The 15,684-nt window shown below is 40.3% G+C and overlaps 1 protein-coding gene across 6 annotated transcripts in view; it reads right to left on the minus strand.

Moving 5' to 3' along the window:
- Positions 1-15,684, minus strand: part of METTL15 (methyltransferase 15, mitochondrial 12S rRNA N4-cytidine) — a 471,343-nt gene that overhangs the window by 243,536 nt on the left and 212,123 nt on the right. For 2 of the 6 annotated variants that reach the window (XR_012509638.1, XR_012509635.1), the window contains one exon: positions 15,513-15,587. The exons of the other annotated variants lie outside the window; for them this stretch is intronic. The gene's annotated coding sequence lies outside the window, so the exon portion shown is untranslated. The remainder of the gene's footprint in view (positions 1-15,512; positions 15,588-15,684) is intronic. 6 annotated transcript variants of the gene reach the window in all.

The following is a 15,684-nucleotide window of genomic DNA, read 5'->3' on the forward strand; positions in this document are numbered from 1 at the left end:
AAACACGGAAAATGATGCCAAGTCAGAACCTTCTCTTGTATCTGTCAACTCCACAGGTGGGCAATGAACCGGCATGCTCTGCTAGCATGTGGCATGTTTCCAAACCCAAGGCTTCTCTTCCAATTGAGAACCAATTAGGCTGAAAGTGCTTAACGATTAAATCCCTCCTCTTGGTATGTCCATAGTCCTACAAAATTCCAACAGATAATTACAGTAGGAGTAAAAGAGATCAGACTTACGAGTGCTTATAAAACACATCTGCAACTACCCAAGGCTATGTGATGTTAGTAGGATCATTGAGTACTCAGTGAGCACCTTTTCTCCTCTGCCTCCCATTGGTCTCACCCACAGGGATAATGAAGGTAGACAGATACAGAGTTCTAAGTGAAACATTGCACTATTAAGTTTAAGTTTTATGCACATAATCAGATATGGTACTCCAATAGATGAAAGTCAGTTATTCTAAATTGCATTAATTGCTTGGCTTGGGAATGAGTTTTCCTGAGATCTCATGAAGCAGACCTATCCCACATACCGCTCCATTTCTGGTCTCCATATCTTGGATACATGCCCAGCATAGTGAACTTCATTATTGTATAATAATATATATATGTATACTTTTTTTTCTAGCAGCAAGCTTAGTGGGAGGATTCTCAGAAATATATAACACATGACGGACAACCTCCTGGGATTTCCTAGGAAAGAAGTAATCTTAACAAAATTGGAAACTTTCCTGCACACCTTAGTCCTTTTACAACGTCAACGGTTCCCTTCATGGATCCTAAAAACCTATAAATTATTACAAAAAAAGAAAATGCTCATCCAGTCAAGATTCTGAAGAAGTGTCCAGAGACTTCTAGTAAAAGGTGACGATTTCTCTTCTGCCCCAACTCGATCCTAAACGGACATTCACCACAGCACCTATAGCACCTTACGGCATTTTTATTTTTGCATTCTGCACACACACGCATGTGTGTGTACACATACAGACAATTACTGTTTCTAAAACTGTGGGTTTACAGAGCACCAATAGCAGACTCATGGGAGTGGAGTGGTTAATAAAGTACTTTCCTGGGACCTGCTCCAGCCAGTTCAGCTAAATTAGAATATCTGGAGAGTGGGAAGTGGGATTCAGTCAGACAATAAAATCTAATGACCACTGCTCTGAACTGTAATTCTCTAAAGCACAAGGAATAGAAGACATTTGGGATCAAAGGAAGGACTTTTGAGATCTACCAGGTTACTCCACCCAGGACACAGGTACTAGTCCATTCTGCCTACAAGGACCAGACCAGCCCCACTTGGCCTAAAAAGTCTCCAGCATCCCATTTGTCTTGTTAGAAATTCTTTCCCTTTGAATATGAAGCTCCTGGTGAGCGCAGTACACAATTTCTCATTCTCATTGTCTGGGAGAAGGTCTCTGAGCAAGAATGAAATTTGGGATAATAAAAGAATTGAGTTCCTAAGCTGTTTTAAGGAATTACCTTTAAGACTAATCACAAAACAATGTCCTAGTATAACGTAGACTGGAACTGCTTAAAATAGGAATGATGAATCTGGATTTGCTTACTTTCAATTCATTCAGTAATTCATTTACTCCCTCATTTATTCATTTTCAATTCAATCAATATTAATTGAGCACCTACCATGTACCAGGCACTGATAGAATGGCTAAGGATAAATTAGACAGACAAAAGTCTCTGCCCTTGTGTGGTGTAAATTTGGTTCATTTATTCACTCATTCATTTACTCATTCATTTGTTTAACAAATTTACTAAATACACTATTTGGAAGCAACTGTGATGTATATTACGAAGAATCTTTAGCCAAATTATGCACAGGCCATGCCCTCAAGCAGCTTTTAACCTAGCTGCTGTATCAGAGTTTGAAATAATTCATTCTAGTACTGGGCAAAATAAAATAAATACTAAGCCCCAGAATGAAATTACTTCTGACATCTGAGGAGGGGTTTGAGCTAAGCCATAATTTGCAGCAGATTTTGTCACACAGATATGAGAAGAACATTCATCAGCTGAAATGAGAAAAGGCAAATATGAGTATCTAATATTTGAGAAAAGGTGTAATAGGATGAAGTTTTATAGAGTGGGCTTAAGAATTGGAGAAATAAACATCAGAACAGGTTGAAGAATAGCTGGCTAAAGATTTAGTCTACATTGCATCTCTATATGTACGTATTCTTTTTCCATTTATTCACTAATTACTTATTTAAAATATTCTTTGGGCACCTAATATGTACCAGATGTCATACTAGTGAATAAATATAAATGAGATCTGATCTACGCCCTTGAAGACCTCAGGGACCAAGAGAGAAACAGTGGGTACAGGGCACGTGTGCCACTTCTGCTCCTCTCACGCATGGATGAAATCACTAATAACATAGTACCCCTTTCTATGGAGCCTCTGAATGTTTTAAAACATAGTCTTCCATGCAGGTATTTCAAAAAAATCAATTTTAGTGTATGAGCCATATGGAGGAGGGCTGAGATTTCCCAGTCAAAGCTCCTCTCCATCAGCCAGATCCCAGAAGATTCCCCAACCTACCACAGATAAAAGAGCACAGAGGCACTGAGATTAGCACAGATCTGCAAGATCTTGTACCAATGCACAGACTTGTAAGAAATAATACATGGTTGTTACTTTAACTCACTAGGTTTTGGAGTGGTTTGTGATGCACAGTAGCAAAATGACAAAGAATCTGGCAATGTACTTGGGTTCTGCCATAACAAAAACTTTGTGTATGTGATATTGGCTTTGGGTCAGACCAATCAACAGAAGCTGGAATAATGGGGAGGAAACTGTTAAAAGAAACTGGAAAATGGTGATGCATTCCATATAATGGTGAAACAATTGGTAAAAATGTCATGTATTGTAACTAAGAAGACAGAAGATGTAGTAATGAACTTTTGGACTTGAACAATGAGATTTCCCAGGCAAAACCTTCAAGGTGCCAAACAGCTCTTATTGGATGTATCTGATAAACTGCTATAAGGAGATATTCTAAAGAAAAAAAAGAAAACTAGCTAGTTTATAAGCAGAACATAGAGGAAATAAAGAGGGTTCATGATTTTCTGGCAGAGAACATAAAACTTTTTCATCTCTAGCCTCTCTGGGAAGCAGAAAATTTCTCAAAATAAAATACCACCTGGGGACAAAAGATCAAATTACAGGTGTGGCTATAAGGCCCTGTGTAAAGATCTGTGAAAGAATTAAGGGAAAGCCTGGTAGAACTTCTCTGCAATACTGAAAGACTTTTAAAGTTGTGGCTTTTAGTTCATGGAATAAAATCACATCATATTCAAAGGAAATCCGCAGTGTTTTTAATTAGGCTGGATTGGCAATGTTCTGTTAGTATGGACTAAAAGGAATTGAGACTGTAGAAAAAAATGTCTCAAAATTGTAGAAAGACCTTTGTGCCCCCACCTCTCTACAGGCAGAAAGTAGAAATGCTTCCCAATGCCCTCTTCAGAAGGAGCTAAGGAGGGTGAAAAGGAAATGACATGCCAGAGAGCTGAGCCACAGAGGACCATGGACTGGGAGCCATTCCCAGAGAGCAGAACTGAAGTCTAATCAAAGAATATCCCCATGTCCACAGTAGGGGAAATTGGCAGAATTTGCACAGAAAAAGTTCGGGATTGCTATGGGTGACTGCTCTGTACATTCTTTTCTTTCCCTTTCCAAATGAGAGTATTAATACAGGTTATTCTGTTCTCATTTCATCACTATATGGTGGGTATACATAGTGTGGATAATTTTTTTTAGTGTGTAACTTTCTGAATCAAGAGGAATTTATATGAACCTGATGTAGATCATAATACTCTAGACTTCCAGCATGATGCCATGACTTGAGATATGGGAGGGTCTTGGGATGGGAGTGAACATATTTTCCATGTGACATCATGTTAGTAATTGTGGCCAGAAAACAGACTATGGCAGATTGTTTGAATTAGAGGCCCTAGGTTTCCATGCCTCCTTATATCCATGTTTTTTGGGAATGTTTTCTCATTCTAACCCTGGGCTTGACCAGTGACTTGTTTAGACCAATGAGAAAAATCTGATACCAGCAGAGACTTGAAGAAGTTCCTGTGCATTTCTTCTTTCTCTCTTTTGATCCCTGACATTGCCATTAGAATATACCTGGGCTAGCCTCCCAGAAGGAATGAGAGACACATAGAAAAGAACCTATTGTAGATGTGACAACTCCTAGTCAACCTGCCAGCTGACTGCACTCGCCCAAGAGAACCTAGTCAAAGTGAGCTGAGCCTGGCCCAGATCAGCAAAACCACTCAGCCAATGTATAAACTCATGAGAAATAATGGATACTAAGTTCAGGGTGGCATGTTACACAGCAAAGGCAAATTGATATAGATAGTATGTGAGATGAAATCTATTTGCCATCTCAGTACTAAAAACTCCCTTTAATTAGGCTAATTTGAAGAATATTCCCTATTAACAGGTTCATCTTGTAATGATACCATAAAATGTCAGCCAGATAGACACCTCTAACTTACAAACATTAATAAGAATAGCAGAGAGACTACTACAGTGTAAAAATTCAACAAGTCAGTGTCTGAAACCTTGAAAACAACCATGGTCAGAGATGTGATTATTCTATTTGCAGCCTCTTCACTATAGGATGATGCCCAAGGAGGCCACCCGTTCCTTAGGAATAAGGCTGGTTTAATTATATTTGGTAATTAGATATCTCTTTAATAAAAATCACACTTAGGACAAATGGGGGATTCTTAGTGGGATTAGAGAAGAAAGGATTGACCTATGAGGCATAATCAAAGGAGAAACCAACTAGTCTTATGGTCTGACTGTGGATGGGGAAGCATGAAAAATGAGGAATCAAAGATGGTAAGAACCCAGTAATTAATCTGCTTAGAAACCTTCGATGGATCTTTGGGAATTTCTGTGATATCCCTCTAAAGTCTAAGCTTCACGAAGGACTGGGTAATTAAAAATCATCATTATTATCCTCACAAAAGCTAACATCTATTGAGTGTTTATGTTTGTTACACACCAGGCAGTGTACTGAGAAATTTCCCTTCATTAATTGTCTTGTTCACTCTTTACAACAACCCCAAAAAACAGGAACTGATATTACCCCCATTTTATAGATGAGAAGCTGAAGTCTTGGGAGCTTGAAGTAGCTTACCCACGGTCAGCCTGCTAGGACACAGTGGAGTTTAGAGTTCAAACAGAGGTTTGTCTCTGCAAAGCAGTTACACTTTGTTTTTTTTTTTTTTTTTAATTGAAGTGTAGTTGATTTACAACATTAGTTTCAGGTGTACAGCAAAGCGATTTAGTTACACACATACATACATATATTTTTTCTTTTCAGATTATTTTCCATTATATCTTATTACAAGAAATTGAATATAATTCCCTGTGCTATACAGTAGGTCCTTGTTGTTTATCTATTTGTCTTACTCTTAAACATTACCTATGCTACCTCTCATTAGAATACTTATTAGCTCCCCAGTGTCAATTCAGGTTTAGCAAATGGTAGATACAATACATATTTGCTGAATGAATGAATGGAAAAAATAAATAAAAAAGATAAATGAATAAAAAAATGAGTAAGAAAATGATAGTACCAATGACAGAGGGGGGAAAAAAACTGAGAGAAGGACCTTAAGGAAGGAGTAGGAAGACTTTGGACATTGTTATGCTAATAAGAAAATGACAATTCCTGCATATGTTCAAGAAGAAATTAATAGGATGGGATTTGAGAAAGAAATTAAATGAACATGGGTTTTTGACATTGTCAGTATAAAGGTAACCAGGTTATTTAAACAGGAGTGACTTTTGCAGATGTGGAGGCAAAAGGCAAAAACAGAGGGAAAGGGGGTCACCAAAATGAGCCAGTGGACAAGTTCTGGGAGTTTACTGCTAAGAAGGACTATTTCCCAGTCATGGTCAAATACAATCATACTATAAAGCATTCTTCCCAGGGTGCACCTGCTTCCATGTGCACTGACCCTAATTAGCAAGAACAGCTGAGAATTCATTGATTATGTCCCTACTTGTACTATTCACTGTGCCAGACCCTTTATATGCATTCCATAATTTAATCCTCACAGCAACACTTTGAGATTGATACCATTCCTTCCATTTTACGGGTGAGGCTCAGCCAGAGAATGATCGTTCAGGTAGAAAATGGCTGAGAGGTTCAAACTTCGATCTAACACTAAAAACCCTTTCTTACTTTCTTATACCATGCAGACAGAACTGCCAGGTTACTGACTGAAAGGGAAAAGTTCTCCCTTTTGCCTTCAATGGACAATGTTGAAGAAGAAACACCTCTAACACATTCCCCCTCTTCCCTCTAACACATTTCCCCTCTTCCCTCTAACACATTTCCAAGGAGAGAAAAGAAATTGAGTGGTTATTTCCAGTCAATTGAGTGATTATATCAGCAATTATTGATCCTTATACTTAATTCCAAAAAGAAAGAAATACACCCAACTTTGATTAAACTACTGCAACACCATGCAGACTATGAGACAGAGAAATAAAATAGCAGTGAGCTGCTTTTCTTTTCCACCTCAGTGTCTTTATTCTTTTGCATCCTCAATTGATATCCAAACCACTTATTTTGCCCATGTCAAACTATAAGGTTTGACTAAGAATTTGGTCATCCTATTATAATCCCTTGCATGGCACAAAAGAGCATTCTCCATGAGGTGGATGCCAAGTCACATAAGGTTTTGGAGTGGAAAATTGGAGTCTTTCCCGCACCCATAGTTACATACTCTGGTGTTAATGGAAGGATTTCTCCAATCCTAATAAGGGCTGGGAGGGAGTCAAGAATCCCGTGACGAGCTCCCTGCAGAGACACAGTTTGCTTGTTGTCCAATAAGCTGTTAGTCTGACTTTTTCTTGGACTGACAGTATAGATTTCACTAGACATAAACATCCTCATTCCTCTGTTTAAAGTATTTTTATAAGCAGACAACTTCCACCAATGTTCTAAGGCACTTCTGACTTTCAACCTTCTTTAACTGTCATTTAAGGACATGCATTATGTCCTCTAACATTATAGATTTTGATAGCAAGAACTCTCTAAACAGGAGTTTCAGTGGTGGCAAGATAAAACTGAGAATAGAGTCTTAGTTTGAGGGACTTGTTATATAAAATAGGGTAAGGTAAACAATAGGAGGCAGATCCAGCTGTAGTTCTGACAGTCCATCAGAAGTGCAAACTGTTCTGGAAAGGGGTAGCTGTCCAGGCAGGCAGGCAGTGTCATAGGGGGTCAAAAAGTCAGGCAGGTAGAACAGGGTGATGAGCACTCCAGACACAGGTAATACAAACAGGTGGTCAGCACCGAGGGTTAGCCTGGCCCCAGCAGGGACTGGGCTTCAGGAACAGAACTCTAGTCATCAGGATATGGGGTGGGGGGATCTGTTGGTGACAAATGCAGGCCCCATTCTCAGAAGTACCAGGGTCTTGGAAAAGAAATAAAGACACAAGGGAACAGGACAGAAACTCTAGCAGTGATTTGACCTCATGAATGCGGAGGAGTTGGGCTTGTTAAGGAGATCATGCCTGATCAGAAGGAAAAATGAGGTCCTGAGCTCTGAAGCCAGATTTAGGGCAAGATGTCTCCCCAACCCCAAGTCTATGCTGGTCCTCAGCTTGCCTCACAGAGTCATTTTTGTGGTTTAGAGGGATTAAGCCAATCCTTATAGTGACTTATTGATAACACAACTTTTTATTTCATGCCAGGTTCAAGTCCAGAGCACTGAGCATGTAGAAGACACAATTACAACCATACGTAACTAAGTGTATTCTATGTGCTAGACACTAGTCTAGATGATTGACATGTAGTTTCTCATTTAACTGTATCCTAAGAAATATACACTATGACTCCTATTTGAAAGACAAGGAATCCAAGGCCAGGTAGGTGAAGTAAATTGTCCGAAGTCATCCATTTAATAAATGATGATGCTGGAATACAGATACAGACAGCTTAACAACAGAACCCAATCTTTAAACAATATTGCCAATCTTGTTGGTATACACTTTTTACAGCAACAATTTGCTGAATTCGTGTTATATGGCAAAGTCTATGCTAGATATTATAGGTACCATTAATGCCCTTAAGGAGCTTGGATTATAGTGGGAAGAGAGATGTATTAAAGATAGTAACACTTATTCCTGGGCCTGCTGGGAGGCTAGAGGGTGCTCTGAGAGCCCTTGACACTGGGACCAGACACTCCCTCAAAGTGAGACCTTCTGAGAGATGATTAGTGACAGAGGATTAGTGGTCATGAAAGCTAAGGATGGAGAGCAAGAGGAAAAAAACCCCCAACTTCCTCAAAGTCCCAGACGTAAGAAAAAGCTTGATTTCTTTCAAGTTACTGTGGACAGGAGTGAAGGGTATATAAGAAGATGGGAGGAAGAGATAAGAGATGTCACCAGAGAGATGGGCAGAGCCTCATTATGCAGGAACAGGGAGGCCACATTCAGAAGTCTGAATTTCACTCCAATGAAAAAGTCAGAAAGGAGTTAAGAGGAGAGTCACGTGACCAGATGTGCATTTTGAGAAGACATTCTGGTTTCTGTGTAGAGAGAATAGATAAATGGATAGATGGACAGATGGACAGATGGACAGAAAACCAACTCTTGCTCTTCATACTCCATGAAACCAGTCCCAGTAGGTTAAACTGCTCCTGTAGCCCGCCTGCCCCTTCGTCTTCTAGTAGGGCCTAGAGCACAGAAGACAGCCCCAGAGGCCAAGTCTACCAGCAGCAATGCTATCACATGGAAACAATGAGTGGTTTTCATTTAATGATGGTTTCCTTCCATGCTCAGCATGGCCCCTCATGCTCCCATCCCCAGCCAGGTAGCCCTCACTGGTTTCTGAGTCTCCATGCCCAGGTTTTATAGCTCTGACAGGCCATCTACAACCCTCCAAGGCTACTCAAGTAACTGTAAACGTATGTTTTCTGCTCTCCCCACATCCCTGCAGTAGACCCACAGACTGTGGCTCAACACAGAGGAAAAAAAGTCCAGAAGAGGTCTGGAATGTTCAGTGTAATCCCAACCACACAAAAGGTCTTGGTCTAATGTGATAAGTCATACCTTCGACATCTGTCAGGGGAAGAATTGAAAGGGCCACATCTCTTGTTCTGTGTGTGGCCAAATGGTTTTCTCCCAGCACTAAGCAAGCCCATTTGAGGCACAGGTTGGCCAGGGTCAATTCCTTTACCATCACACACATTTCAACAATCCAGGTGCTCATGGAATATAAAGTTCTATAACCGACAACAAAGAGAGAGCTTTGAAGAGCCTTTTAGAAGGAATTATGTCTACAAAATCCTAATTGTTGCACTGACCTTATGCCTCTCTTGTATTCCTACCACCTTCTTTGTTACAGTTATGTACCTTCCCTACACTTTTACCCCATCTTATCCTCCATGCAGAGGACCAAATAGGAGGGAGGGGCCTACAGTAGTTGCTCACTTTGGGTACCTGTAGGCAAAGCAAGAGGTGATGATTTTAGTTCTTTTTCACAAGATCATGCAGCCTAGAAAAAGAAAGGGCAAATGTTTAGAAAGAATAAAACAAGCAACAGGTTAGACATTTTCACTCCTTCTCTGTAAGACTAAGTTATTTTTATTAGCAAGATTAGTTTAGAAAACTTTATAACCACTGTGACTACAAAAAATGATGCAATATTAGCATCATACCAAAACGACAGATGTAAATGCCAGTAGGGAGAACACTCAGAATAGCATAAAGGGCCCTAAAAATGTAGAGATCCATGATGAGATTTCTCATTAGTCCCATGTAGCTATGACATCGCACCTGTAGTCAATATTTTGTAATCCACATTCAAAATAGAGCTGATTTAAGAACAAACAAACAAATAAGCAAGCAAACAAACAAAATAAACCTTCACTCAGTTTCCTGAAATAGAGAGAGGGAGGAAGGAAAGAAAAAAGAAAAAGAAAGGAGGGAGGGAGAGAGGGGGAGAGAGAGAGAGAGAGAAAGAAAGAAAGAAAGAAAGAAAGAAAGAAAGAAAGAAAGAAAGAAAGAAAGAAAGAAAGAAAGAAAGAAAGAAAAGAAAGAAAGAAAGAAAGAAAGAAAGAAAGAAAGAAAGAAAGAAAGAAAGAAAGAAAGAAAGAAAGAAAGAAAGAAAGAAAGAAAGAAAAAGAAAGAAAGAAAGAAAGAAAGAAAGAAAGAAAGGGAGGAAGGAAGGAAGGAAGGAAGGAAGGAAGGGGAAGGGAAGGGAAGGGAAGGGAAGGGAAGGGAAGGGAAGGGAAGGGAAGGGAAGGGAAAGGGAAAGGGAAAGGGAAAGGGAAAGGGAAAGGGAAAGGGAAGGAAGGAAAGAAAGAAAGGAAGGAAGAAAGGAAGGAAGAAAGAAAGAAAGAGTCTAGCCACCGATCAGGCTAAGGTGATGGGATAAAGCCCATGCACTTCATTCACACAGGAATGTTCCTGGGCTCACATTTGGAGTCAATTTACTTATATTTTAGGCAAAACTTTAGAGAGATGATGTTCTACTTTCCCAGTTCAAGGTATCCTGGAGGCAGCAGGTCACCAGGGAGACACACACTGGCAGCATGAAAAAGTGACAGCTGGCAGCCCAAGAGTTGATGAAGATGGAAAAACTCTGAAAAGTTGATACCAGAACCCTAATATAGAGCTCTGCACTCAACAGGCTCTATTACAGCCTGTTAGAATAATTTATGATTGAGTCAGAAAGACAAGATCGAATTAGAATGTTCTATTTAATAAAGCAAGGAAATATATATACATTTTCAAAGATGTTCACCAAAAATAGTTTAAATGAACCTATTTTTATACATATGAACCTTGTAACCAGAACAACTCATTTCCTTAATATTCTAGATGGAAAGTTAACATTTTACTGTACATTGGTTATGTCCTAATTTCAATCTCAAACTACCTGCCCCTCACTGACCAGGGAGACACATTCAGGAAGCACAATGTCATTATGCTAATACTGCCCTAAGCTTAACAAAATTAGGTAAATGTGCTGCCACCACCCCCAAAATAGAATCACACATTGCTACCCCAGCCCCAAATATATGACTCCAGAGTTATCTATGCCCCTGCCTGCTGCCAGTCATAACCAATATATTTTAGTGTATGTGCTGATCAAGTTTAAATCTGATTTTAGCAGACCACTTAAGAAGACATCCCTCTAGCATTTTGTGATTCAATTTATCTTTGAATCCCTTGAGTCAGAATCTCAAGAAATCACATCACTTGAACCTTGAAGAGAAAGACAACAGATTGACTGGGACCTAGAAGATGGAGCAAGAACCTACAGAAATAAGATTTTGCATGAGACTTTTCACAAACATTAACAATGGAAAAATCAGGGTCACCAAAGCCAGAGCAAACTAGAGATAAGAATGCTGTACTAATGGTCAAGGTTTCTAGACACCATCAATATTGAAGTGAGAGTGAAAAGGAATAAAAGAAGACAAAAGATAAGTGTACAAACACCAGGAATCACCATCCACTTGGGGACAGCATGCCAAATTTTTTAGCACAGTGTGAAGGAGGAAAGAACCCCACAGAGAAAAGGTTTGCAAGGTCATTCATAAAGACTCATGGGCAGTGCTATAGGTCGGAGAAAGGGGGTGTTTCAGACAAGATAATGCTATAGTGAACAACTTCCACAGTTCAAAGCTTAAAACAACAAAGGTCTCTTTCTTTCTCATGACACATGTCCACGTCCACGGTGGGTCAGCTGGGGCTCTGCTCTATGTTGCCTGCTCTCCTCACCCTAGGATCTCGGCTAACAAACCAGCTGTTATCTGGTCATTGCAGTTTATAGTGACAGAAGGAAGGAGAGGAAGTAGTAAAGCATGTGTTGACTTCTAGGACCTCTACCTGGATGACATTTTTGGGGGAGGGAGGTAATTACGATTTTTAAAAAATTTTATTTAATTTTTTTTTAAATTAATTAAAAAAATTTTCAATGGAGGTATTGGGGACTGAACCCAGGACCTTGTGCATGCTAAGCATGCACTTTACCAGTGAGGTAGACCCTCCCCTCCCCTGACGACTTTTAAGGGAGTAGGAAGTACAACCGTCCTGCAGAGGGGCTTCCAATATTGATGCACTGGATTGTGGTCACTGGAGGCAGTTGGGTAAAAAAAGACAAGCTGTCCACCAGAGATCAGGGGTCTTCACACTTGAGCATACGTAAGAACCCTGTGGAGGGTTTATTAAAACACAGCTTCCTGTGCCCCAGCCCCAACCGTCCTAATTCAGAGATCCTGGGTGGAGCCCAAGAACGTGCCTTTCTTTTCATACAGGCACGCCTCGTTTTGTGCTTTGCTTTACCGCACTTCCCAGAGTCTACATTTTTTACAGATTGAAGGTTTGTGGCAACCCTGCCCAAGCAGGTCTATCAGGACCATTTCTCCAACAGCATTTGCTCACCTCACAGCTCTGTCATGTTTTGGTAATTCTCGGTAATTCCTGCAATATTTCAAACTTTTCTATTATTATTCTATTTGTTGTGGTGATCTGCGATGAGTGATCTTTGATGCGACTATTACAAAAAGATTACATCCTGCTGAAGGCTCAGATGATGGTCGGCATTGTTTTAGCAATAAAGCATTTTTAAATTAAAAAAAAAAAAAAAAAAGAATGTGCCATTCTCACAAGCCCCTAGGCGATTCTGACGTTGCTGGTCCACGGACCATACTTCGAGTAGGACGGATGCAGAGCCATTGCTGGGAAGCAGCTGCCCAGACATGTGTCCCAGCTTCACCCTTGCATCCAGGTGGGGCCAAATAACAAGTTCTCACCAAAGAAATATGAACAAAAATATGGTGTGTCACTTCTTGAATTAACGTGGTTAAAAAGCCTTTTTTCTCCCACTTCCTTCTTCCGTCTGTGTTCTCCATGTTGATGCCCGCGGCAATGTTACAGCTCATGTTTGAAGTTAAAGCCTTCATCAGCCTGAGCCACCTTCCCCCCACTGACAAGAAGCACCTGCATCAGATTACTGTGGGGAAAAGAATAAATTTCTATCATGTGAAACCACAAAATCTGGGGGTTTGTTTTTCACAGCAGGTCATATTACTTTAGCTAACAGGGGAATGGGAAGAGGGCAAGAGACTCTGGACCCCCTGCTCTATATTTGTCATTTTACTCTCCTTCAATTACGTGAGAAACCTCTTCTGCCTCCTTAACTTCTTCAAATGTCACCTCCTTTTGTCCCCCTTTACTGTATCTGTTTTCTTCTCAAACTCACTGTGGTAACAGATAAAATTAAATGGATTAGGATTATGAGGTGGAAACACTCAGAATCATTTTAATTCCTGCCTAAGGTACTATCTATAATTTGCTTATTTATAGTTTATTCATTCATTTAACAAAGCCCAACTCCATGCCTACTTATATATCTAAGACAATCCTGTTTCCAAAAATGGCATGAGTGTCGCCCCGGTCCCTCCCATAACCATGGTGGATATTGAAAATATAGAAGTGCTTTTTCTCACTGAGTCCTGAGGAAAAGCCTCCAAATCCTTTACAGCAGGGTGCTTCAAATAGCCACTACTAATAAATCCATAATGGTGGTTTTACCATGAAGGGATAAAAAGCAATATGTATCCAAGTCATTTCTATTTCTATCACTTGTATCAATATATGGATTTTTCCAAAGATGTTGCAAGAAAGTTTGGTCTCCTGTGGTCACTCAATCTACTTCTAATATGTTTTCCTGAGTAATGGAAGCTGTAAAGGCCAAACTACATTTGCAGCTAAGTTTCCACATGGACTTAGGTTCCACCAAGCAGATATACCACACAAGACTTGAAATGCAGAACTCAGCACTGTGAGATAGCAGTCTTATATGAAGAGACTGGGCCTTCTGGCAGACACAACTGCAGAAGTGTTTGGTTCTTCTAAGGCATTGTGAAGAAGGTTCTACAGGCCCGGATCTTGCATCAAAGTTATAGATCAACAGGTATCTGAGGCAGTCGAATTTCTCTTAGCAAGTCCCTGGTATGGTTGAGCAATTCATCAGGCTACACTGTTCCTTAGTGAGCAGGTTCTGCCCTTAGATCCAGGCAAGAGGGGCTCCTATTCTGGGACCAACACTTTAGAGGCTCTTACTCCGGCCACTGCCTCCCAAACGCAGAGTGAGAAGTATGTAGGGCCAACCGGACACACTTAACTGGAGTTCTAGCCCCAGACTGTGCCCCAGGAACATGGACCTGAATTCCTTACCCAAAGAGCCCTGAGCTTTCTTCCAGGATCTTTGTGGGACTCTTTCCTGAGGCCATTCTTCTGAAAGTGTACCACACTACCCATGTGGACACCTTTAGATCTGAGAGTGGCCGCAGAGTGGCTTGTTGCCAGGGGTATAGATAGATCTTGGACCTGTGGGCTCTAGCATCCACACATATGCAGACGAGTGTCTCTTGTAGCCCATGGAGTCAGAGATGGGAAGAGAAGGACTGAGAGCCTGGGCTGGGGGCTGAGATCATGCTTTCCCCATGCCACTGTGCTTTGGTGAGGAACCCCAAGGAGTCTGAGAATTCGAGTTAATCTTGACTTTTCGGGTCATTTCAAAGGTAAATTTCCCAAGGTGTGAACACAGCACATATTTAATTTAAGTTTGAAGCGTATGTCTAAATTTTAAGTATTTAGACATGTTATGTGGGTATCTTCTTGAGCTCTTGCCCCAGATCCCACAAATTCTTGTAGCAGGACTATTTAGTTCTCTAGCCTCTGATATGCTCTGTAAGCTACTTTATGCTCTGTAATAAATCCCTTTCTGTCTAAACTACCCAGAGTGTATTTTGTTCTCTAAAGCCAAGAACTCTGCTTGTTATGCTTCCCTAGATGCTTAGAAAGGGGCTGTATTTTCCTTTTCTTGTAGATAAGTCTACATGAAGTCCAAGAATATGGTTCTCTTTCGGTATCAACCATAGCTTCTAATTGTTGTGACTCTTCCTGATCCCAAGGCTCTGCACTACAGTAGAGAAAGTATGGAAGGTTGGATGAGAGCCTGGGTTGAAGATTCAGCTCTGACCCTTACCACGTGTGCACTCTGAACAAGCCATTTGTAATCTCTCTGAACGCTAGTTTCTCATCTGAGAATTGAACAAGATAGTGCGTGTGCCTATCTTTCATTGACCAGCAGCATTCAGATGCAACACTGACATTTCTAATGCTCGAACTAAAGAAAAGAGTTAATAATAACTGACTCCAGAGGTATATCTCCTGTGGTGTATTTTCAGATGCTTTTTCTTTTGTTTACTTCAAAAACCTCTGCTCCAATCACTTCCCTCTGGAAAACTAATTCCACTGACCTCACTTATGACTCCATTAGGAAATACTTCTAGAAAGTCATTCAAATGTTTCCATTTGCCAATTCCATTTTGGTACTTTGAGTTCGAACTCCTTATGCTGCAGGAAACCATTTTCTTCCTTGCTTTCTATTTAAACTCTTCAACACTCGTCAAGCATTATTATGTCATACTCACGCTACTCAGGGATTTAATCACACACTCCATCCACTTCAAGACATATTCATTTTCTGGAGTATCCAATGACACGATCTGCAATAGCAGAGATAAGGTTTCAAGCATTTAAGGTCCTCTTGGGTTTTCTTGACTTTCTGAATCTTAAGGAATCTTTTTGAGTTAGTCCTGTAGC

Source organism: Camelus bactrianus, chromosome 10 (assembly GCF_048773025.1).
Source record: "Camelus bactrianus isolate YW-2024 breed Bactrian camel chromosome 10, ASM4877302v1, whole genome shotgun sequence".
NCBI classification, from domain to species: Eukaryota; Metazoa; Chordata; class Mammalia; order Artiodactyla; family Camelidae; genus Camelus; species Camelus bactrianus.